The following is a 9,004-nucleotide window of genomic DNA, read 5'->3' as shown; positions in this document are numbered from 1 at the left end:
ACTTGTCAACAGTAAGTCGTCATTTCAATCGATTTTTATGAATGAATGATGTTTGCAGTAAAGATTGTCAATAAGGAGAAGCCATCAAATTGTATTGGTATTATTTGCGTGTAAGTGCGTTTATCAAAATGTGAAGCAACTCCACCACGGGAAATGTGAAATACTACAAGATGAAGGCGATTTGGAAATTTGGAAAATTTTTGTCTTTATTTTTTTTCATCGAAAAAGAAAAAAAAAATTTAAGAGAAGGAAACAGATTTTGAGTAGTTAGAGCTATATATGAGCAACGTATGAATCTTGGTGTTTTCAGCACATTGTATCGAGAATGATGGCTAGAATTTATGCAAGAAAATTTCGCTACACGCTTTTTTTAAAGAACATAGCATGCAAGAATATCAGGCTGGGAAGATACATTTCGTACACGCTTTATTACCCGTCCAATAAGTGGACCTCGGGGAAAATTCAAGGATCTCAAAAAGTAAGCCATTGATTCAACATTTCAGCGGAAAATACATACTTCGCATTTTCCAGGAAAACACTGTTATAACCGCAATATTGCGTGCATCTTCTGGTAGGCTCGCAACTATATCAATTTCCTAGTACAAAAACATCAAGTAAATAACCAAAAGCACTGACAGAATTAGTTTTGAAATATATTGTGTGCCGTATGCTCAAAATTTAATGTCCATGTTCTAATTAACGTGCATTCTCAATAAACGCAATAAAAATCTCGAACATTTGAGCATTTCTATATTTTTACATTTCACGTAAAAATTCACACAAGGCCCTCAATCGGGCAAAAAGCCGCAAGTCTGTCGGAATCCCCTTATTTAGTACAGAAGTTTATGTGGTAGCCAACAAAATCAGACAATCTTTTTTTTTTTATTCGAATTTTTTTGTAGCTGGTTTGTGATTTTGGTAGATTTGAGAGTGAAGTCAAATTCACATAGGGCTGCTACACTCTACACGCTGCTGTCCAGCTTTTAACAGCTTGATTGATATATTGATATTTTAGCCGGGTTACTTCAATCAGCACAAGTTATTTTCTACCACAATAAACATAAATTTTGATTACCAACAATCTCAGTTTAAGGTTATGAGTAGTTTAAAATTATACTTATACACTCAGAAAAATGTGCAGTAGAAAACCAACACCTAAAATAAAGGTGATTACAGATTCTTAATTTTATAATTTTAGAGAATTTTAGTAGAATTTAGGGTTTTTAGGTCAAATTTTAGGAAAAGATACTGAAAAAAGTATAAAAATCATCCCATATTTTGGAAGATTTATCATCAAATTTTTCCTTATTTCAATGTCTAAAAGAAGCTCTTCGTTTCGAATTGCATTATGATAATACCTTATTCCATGAAATTAACGAGTCAAGAAATTAACGCGAATTAAATTAACGGTCATGAAATTAACGCGGTTCAATCAAATTATTTTTAAAAAGGCGTTTAATTACGCGGTTCTTAGCAAGGTTCTTTTTTAAAAAGCATTTAATTAACCCGAATTTGAGAAAGAAGAGAAAAATTTTTTTAACGGTAACTTTTTTCGTATAGTATGAACTTGTAATTTTACAAAAATGGGTCCATGTTGATCTGGCTATTTGCTTCTCTGGCGCTTTTTAATGTTTCTGTTATCCCAGCAGCCTCCAACCAGCAGTGATGATGTTACGACCTTTTTCAGTTTGGAAATGCTTTTCATGAGTTTCGCATGTTTTGGTTTTGAAGTTGACAAGCAAAGATCAACTTTAATGGTTGTCACGTCACGATCAGGGTAGCTAGTGTAGGGATGGAATATAACCACATTTTTCAAAAAATCACGGTCAAACTCTCATAAAAAATATCATACACAATTTTGTTTGTGACGTCACAACTTTTCGTCACGCTCCATTGCACAAAAATGCGCTGATCATCAGCAAAAATCCACTGATCATCAACGCATGCGCTGTAACATCATACGCAAGTCGGTGTTGAGTCATGCATATCAAGGTTATCATACAAAAAAAACGTCATCTTACAACATGGTTGTAAGATATAATAAAATGTGCGTCAACTGTCAATTAAAATTCGATATCTTCGGAACTGCAACTTTGACTGCATTTATGACTGGCGTAAGTATCTCCTTACCTCTTATGGGTCTGGCATTAGTACAAGAATCAGAGAAGGAGGGGTCCAATTAACAGAGGATTAAAGACCTGGAGGATCGTCTTGATATCTTAATAAATGAATGAGCATTGTAATGACTGTGAGCGTATATTGGATGCATATGACAGATGCACCTGTGGTCGGAGGTTCCTAGTGAAGGGTAAAATGTTATGCTGGTACTGCTATAATGAGCATATCACGTACAATGGGGGTGGTTGCGTATGTACGATGACATGCAATTCTCTGCAGTCGTTCGAAATATACAATAAACAGGATGCTAAAATTTGAGAATGAGCCCGTCAGCCGAAAACTATTCTACTCATTTGCTGCTACATTCACAGATATCGATGATATCAATGTAGATTACATAACAGCGTCAGATGCCATCCCTGCTAATGGGGGTAAGGATAATCGGTACATAGTAGGGTACCATACACAAGATCTCGTGGTTGCCTTGGGGGCGAAAACACCTAAAATCTGGTCCGCGCATGGGGTCACCCGGTACAACACCAATGCAGTACCAGCAATGAGTCTCGATTTTGAAGAGTATCCCGATTGGGTTGTGAAATATCCACAAATATGGCAAAAAATCGAAGAGTTGATATCCGAGCAATTGACGACAGGCCCTGTGAAAAAGGACCGTTATGTGAATGCTAAACTCAAATACTACAAGGATGCAATTACCACTAAATTTTATGGTATGCCGGTACCCTCTGATGAGCCCTGCCAGGTCAGTGCCATCCTGACTATTTCATCGGTATATGTACAAGGTAAAAACTACTACCCTCAGGTACATATCACAGAATGTCGGTACAAGGACTTTAGAAAAGGAATGGTTGCTAAGCGAGGATTAAGAAACAATATATTTTATAGGTTCAAAAGACCTATAAAATATATATATATATATAAAATTAAGGCCTATATTCGGGCGGAGAGTACCGCTTACATACTGCACAGATGGAAGTTTTTATAAAACGTCTTGCCTACCTTCTTCCCGGCCCTTGGCAACCAGCTGTTGACGCTCTTGTTCATTGATACTGTTCCTATTGAAGCGCTGCCTCATCTGTTCCTTTAACAGCAGATATTTTTCCCTCTCTCAAGAGATTAGGCTATACTCGTAGTTGCTGATAACGCCATTGCTTTTGCTGATAAGGTCAACAATGGAGTTTAATTTCGCCTCCGCGAGTAGCCTGATGCCTTCGTGCTTTTTAGACTTAACACGCAACCGTTTTGAGGCGTTCCGAAGACCGGTTTCCCCTATTCCAGCAGCAATCGCGAGTCCTCCCATTGCACAGGCCAATGGGACCCCCAGGCCTGACACCATAGCCCCAATGCCAAGCCCTGAGTAATAACGCTTACGCCAAGTAGACCATGGTCACAGAGGCGTACCCATCCATTGTGCATCTTCAGTCTCTTGTCAGTCTATTACGCTCCTTTATTTCACCCCGAAGATTTTGTTCAACTTCCTCAATTTTTTCAAGCCTGAAAACCTGTCCCTCATCATGATCAGAGCCTTGCACGGGTGCACTTGGCAAACTTGGGTAAAGTTTGCTAATATCACTCATATTTATTCTATCAGCAAATGCATTGTGATGCTAAAAAATGTAACATGTATTTTTTTCATAGTGATAGACGTCCGTTAGCATGAACTCAAGACGGTCAGTGGACCCCTTCAGTGGAAGGTATACAGGACTGTCAAAGGTCCAGGTTAACATATCCCCCCCAAGCGTTTAACTCCTTGGTAGGAAGTAGGGCCAGAACCTTGGATTTTTTTCCATCCAAAAGGCAGTCGTCTTCATCCAATTGGGGACAAATAAGTCTCAATCTTTGGTATGTATCGGTCCTGTATAAGGCATCATAGTCACCCTTCATATAATACTTTTTTCTGGGTCATAGGGTAGGCCTAGAAGCTTCTGCAATGGTCGATGAATCACCACCAAGTACCCATCGCTGACACGGAGCCTGCATTAGCCGTTTTTCAATACGAAAAGCTTGATCTTGTCCTCTGCCTGGCTGTTGAAAAAAGCGGCGATATCCTCTATCTTATACAAACCCTTCATAATCTTGATACGAGTCACCCTCTGATTAGGTTCCACTTTCCTGATCGTAATGTCACTGTCGCTGTATAGGTTCAACCATCCGGGCCTGATACTTATCGATTTCAAGGCTATACGAGTGTCTTGCCCAAGGTAGTCCTCGAATATAGTAGGTTTATCGGTATCAGTGATGTACAGTTGCTTTATTTGTTTTAAAACAAAAGATGAACATATACCACAACCCCAAGGCAAAGTACAAAAGTAACAGGGGGAATGGCCACTTGGTGTTACAAATTTGGAGCACCAGGACCTATACGTGTCTACAGACTCCCATATCTCTGTAGTATTCCCTGAATTCACCAAGTATGTCATAAAAGTTCCAACAACCTACCTTGATGACCCCGTTAATGTGAATTGGAAAGGTCAAGCGTTGGACTACTGGAATATTCAGGTTAATTTTGCCACCCATTGCGCCACAACAGCCCTAGGCATCTGTGCCAAGCACATGACGGGTTCTGTGCCCCTTATCAACTTCACCTTTAAATTCCACGTATATTGTCATATGCGTCGTATCCTGGCAAAAATGAAGGTACCCATGCCCTATGATGATGGCTTGTCACAGTACAAAAATCCCTACTAAACCTCCGGATACGCGCGGATCTGTCGCGAATACGGTGCAGATGCTAATACCTTGTACAAGTTTAAGGCTGTCATGTTCTTATTGACAAATGGTAGACGGTGGCCCCAGGTTGAAGGCGACTGGGCGAAGTTTATCATGCCCACAAGTCAGGGCTTGACCTCCGAAGGTCTTACTAAACTGAGCGAGAGTATCCGAGTTTATGTGGTGCTGTTACTGGGGTCTCAAGCAGGGCCAAAGCATCCCTTCTAGGGACCGGTGCGGACAAATATACAGCAAGGCAGATTCTGGTACAGAAATTTGAGGCTATGGTAGAACGTCAGGAAAATGTAAGTCATGACATTACGTTTCAAAAAGTACTGCAGTATGCGAGGACACCGGTAAATTTCGTCATGCATGGTGTGTACATGCTGCCATCCGATATGAACCTGCGCATAGCAAAAATCGTAGGGTATAACAACAACATTTTTATTGCACCGGCCAATGCAATGATCGGTATATGGCTTGACCTGAATAACAAGCCTATTGTGCGGCATGCCACACCTATACATACCATACCACCTACACCCCCAAAGCATGCCACCTGGCATTTGGCATCTGTCAAATCACCCCCTAGGCATACAACACCTATTACACCTCCCATACATACCCCAGATACACAGGTTATACAACCTCCCAAACATGTCACGCCCCATATACCTGAACAACCACCACAAAACATGAGGATACCAAGGCCTCATTAATCACCATAGGAGTAGGTATCATCCTGGCCTTTATATGGTTGAAATAAGCCTATTATTTCACGTATAGCACGACAAGCCCGGCAGCTCCCGCGATGGCCATGTACAGATTTTTTGCCGCATATTTCACGATGGTTGACGCTACCCTAAGAAAGAACGAGACTATCGTATCGATGATCCCAGGTAACGCAACACCTGCCTTGCCTACTAGGTATTTGAGAAAATTTCCGAGCCTTTCCAGCTACTTTTGTACGAACCCTTTTTCACCACCCGCTGCGGCACTTCCTCCTACAGCACCCCCGGCGCTTCCCCCTGTAACAGAGAGTACAATGGTGCTTATCAGCAGTCCAATAGCGCAGACTATACTGGCTATGGTTATACCCTGTTCCCGGAAGAGTATACGAAGTTTCTCAAGCAGAGTTGTGTTATCTCCACCGATTTTTAATAGCGTGTCTTTGATATGTCTGAGTTGGGGGTATATGTCAGTGGATAGTACCATGTGCTTCCCCTATGGCCTTCTTTTTATCGTTCAGATCCTTAATCTCTTTCTTCGCCTTTTCTATCTCCTTCTCAAGGTTAGCCGGCCGCCCTTCGTCCGCCCCAACCTTCTGCTTCTCAAGTTCTTTCACCCTGCCCTCTGCCTTATTAATCTCGCTATCATATAGGATCATCTTGTTTTTCAGGCTAATTTTTAAGGAGATAGTGAAGCTTACCCTTCACTATCTCCTTAAAAATTAGTTGATTCCCCTTGTCTTCTCTGAAGGCATCATAATACCTCGCATTAGGCTGTAACCCCCAATTTTTCCGTAAGACGATCGTAATCGTATTTTTCCGTAAGACGGTTTTAGTAACTTTTGCCTCTGCCCCGTCAGCGTATCCTCCTGCTGTTGTTCTGTTGAAGGCCCCGATGTTCCGGGGAGTTTTGGCGTTCCGGGGAGTTTTGACGTAGTATCAGCGGGCTTATCTGGATGGCCTCCATCCTCCTCGTCATCATCGATATCAATGTCTGGTACAAATACTGGATTAGTTGGCATCTTTATTTAAAGATTTCCTATAAAATAAATATGAGTGCATTTGGAACGACGCTAGACCCATATGCAGAGATGAAGCAACTCTTTGGTAACAAGGGCCGAAAACAAAGGGCCCAGATATCCCACATACCCTCAACCATTAATCAGAACGAAGACCTCAATTTCGATAACCCAAACATGCCTCACAATAATGTCATTTTTCCGGGTAGTCTGAAGCTTCTATTTGATCTAACGGACCAATACAAAGCGTATCATAGTCAGCAACATTGGTAAAAGCCTGGTGAAGAACCTACGCATCACTTTGAATGGTGAAGAGGTACAAAATATATCTAATTATAATACCTTGGCAGTATACCGGGACCTCTGGCTGCCAAAGTTTGACAGGGACAACAACCTCATCCTAGACGGCATCAATCCCAACGACGGGACTATCCGGGCCCTGCAAGTCAAGGCCACTGACCATGTCGGGACAGATGAGGAGAAGGAGAGTGTTGCGGTGTATGGTAACACCTTCTGCATACCCTTGGGATAAATGTTTGAGTTAACGAGAGATTTAACCTTTTATGCGGCGGGTTTATACGACAGGTTGCAGTTTGTCCTGCATTTCGCGTCTTACGGTGATGTAATCTAAGATGCGGGGACGGCAGCCTCAGGGTCTACGGCAGCCAAGGCAGCTGATGCAGCCTATAAAATTAATAACATTAGGCTAGAATTTGACAAGATTACCCATGAAGGTCTGGCAAGCGCTATGATGTCAAGGTATGCAAGATTGGCCCTGCCCTATGAGAGAATCCTAAGAAGCAAGGTAGTCACGATGAAAAAGGCCGACACCTCATATAACCACCAACTAAATAACCCGGCCAAGAGTCTCAAAGGTGTCTTGCTACTCTTCATAGACCCTGGAAAAGTGAAGCCCTATGCCGGTGTCAATGAAGTCTTCTACAACCCCAAGATTGAGAAGATAAGCGTGACGGTGGAAGGGGAGCCTAATGAGTTATACTCTCACGCGATGTTACCCAAGGATCACCTCGAACAGATTGTGAACATTTTCGGTAGCCATGACTCCAGCGTGACCATCGGGCAATGTTTCAATGAACAGTACGCGCTCTTCATCGATTTCAGAGCATTCAACGATAATGCGTTGCACTGTAGTGGAAGGTCTCTACAACTTCTAAGTGATGGCATTACCCTACATATCACAAAGAAAGCAGACGGAACCAGAGATTTCATGGCTTACGTCTACCTCTTGCAGGATGCCCAATTAGACATCCTGGACGGTAGGTTCCATTCCGTGGAATATTAAATGACCAAAACTCGTGTTTGTCCCTAAAGGCAAAAACGAGTTAATATGGGGGGAACCAAGAGATTCTCAAAATGTAAGCACTTTTTATCTTTGGACAAGTTTAGGATCAATGTAAACGGTCAACAAACGAGGACATGCATAAAATGCCTCGATAGAAGGAAGGCGCCGGCGGAGCGTAATAGGTGCCCGCATCAAAAGGAAAGGCCTAAATGCAAAGACTGTAAGGGAAGTCAGATTTACAAACATGAAATGGAGAGGGCCTTTTGCGAAGACTGTGGGGGGAGGAATAGATCGCAGTGTAAGGAATGCGAGGGTAATGGTATTTGCCGTCATGAAAGGCGAAGATTAACATGCAAGGAGTGTAAAGGTGGAAGCCTCTGCCATCATGAAAAGCATAGGCGATATTGCCCTATATGCGATCCTGCCGGGCATCTTGCCGGTGGTGTAAGAAGCCGAACATACCAGACCCTGAAGGACAACAAGGAGCTCAGCTCCCGGGAATACCTAGGGTGCGAAAAGTTAAATGAAGGCCAGGCCCAATGGATAAGGGACCGGCAGGCGAAGCTTGATTGGTTCGCGAAGCAAAGGGAAATGCAGCTAAAAGCGGGTAAGAGTCTGAGGGGATTGGACAACGATATGTACCAATACTTCATCGCATCGGAAAAAAATGCTCTTCAGTTGAAGGACTTTTATACCCTCGAAGTAGCAACAGGACGGGGAACTCACATTAGTCCTTGGCTCCCTATCCCTGCTAGGCTTTGTAGCCTACAAATACCTATAGGGACCTTTTTGACATGAATAATAAAGACATGTCAAAAATGCACGTTGTTACCGAAGAGGAGGCGGAGAAATTAGGTCAAATTTACTACACCCCGGAACATCTGTGAATCAGGTGCAATGCCATCAAATTACGGAAGAGAGTGGACTCCCCAAAAAGCTAGTAACTCACTGGCTGAGTAGGCAACTCTTATGGCTACGGCATATTCGGGGTCCAAAACGTATAGACTACCCCCATTTTACCATTACGAGGCCCAATGAAATGCATCAGTTTGATCTGTTGTACATGCCACATGACAACCTATATGGCAATACGTATAAGTACATTCTAA

This window comes from Hydractinia symbiolongicarpus, chromosome 14, assembly GCF_029227915.1.
Source record: "Hydractinia symbiolongicarpus strain clone_291-10 chromosome 14, HSymV2.1, whole genome shotgun sequence".
Lineage (NCBI taxonomy): Eukaryota > Metazoa > Cnidaria > Hydrozoa > Anthoathecata > Hydractiniidae > Hydractinia > Hydractinia symbiolongicarpus.
This window is presented reverse-complemented; position numbering follows the sequence as displayed.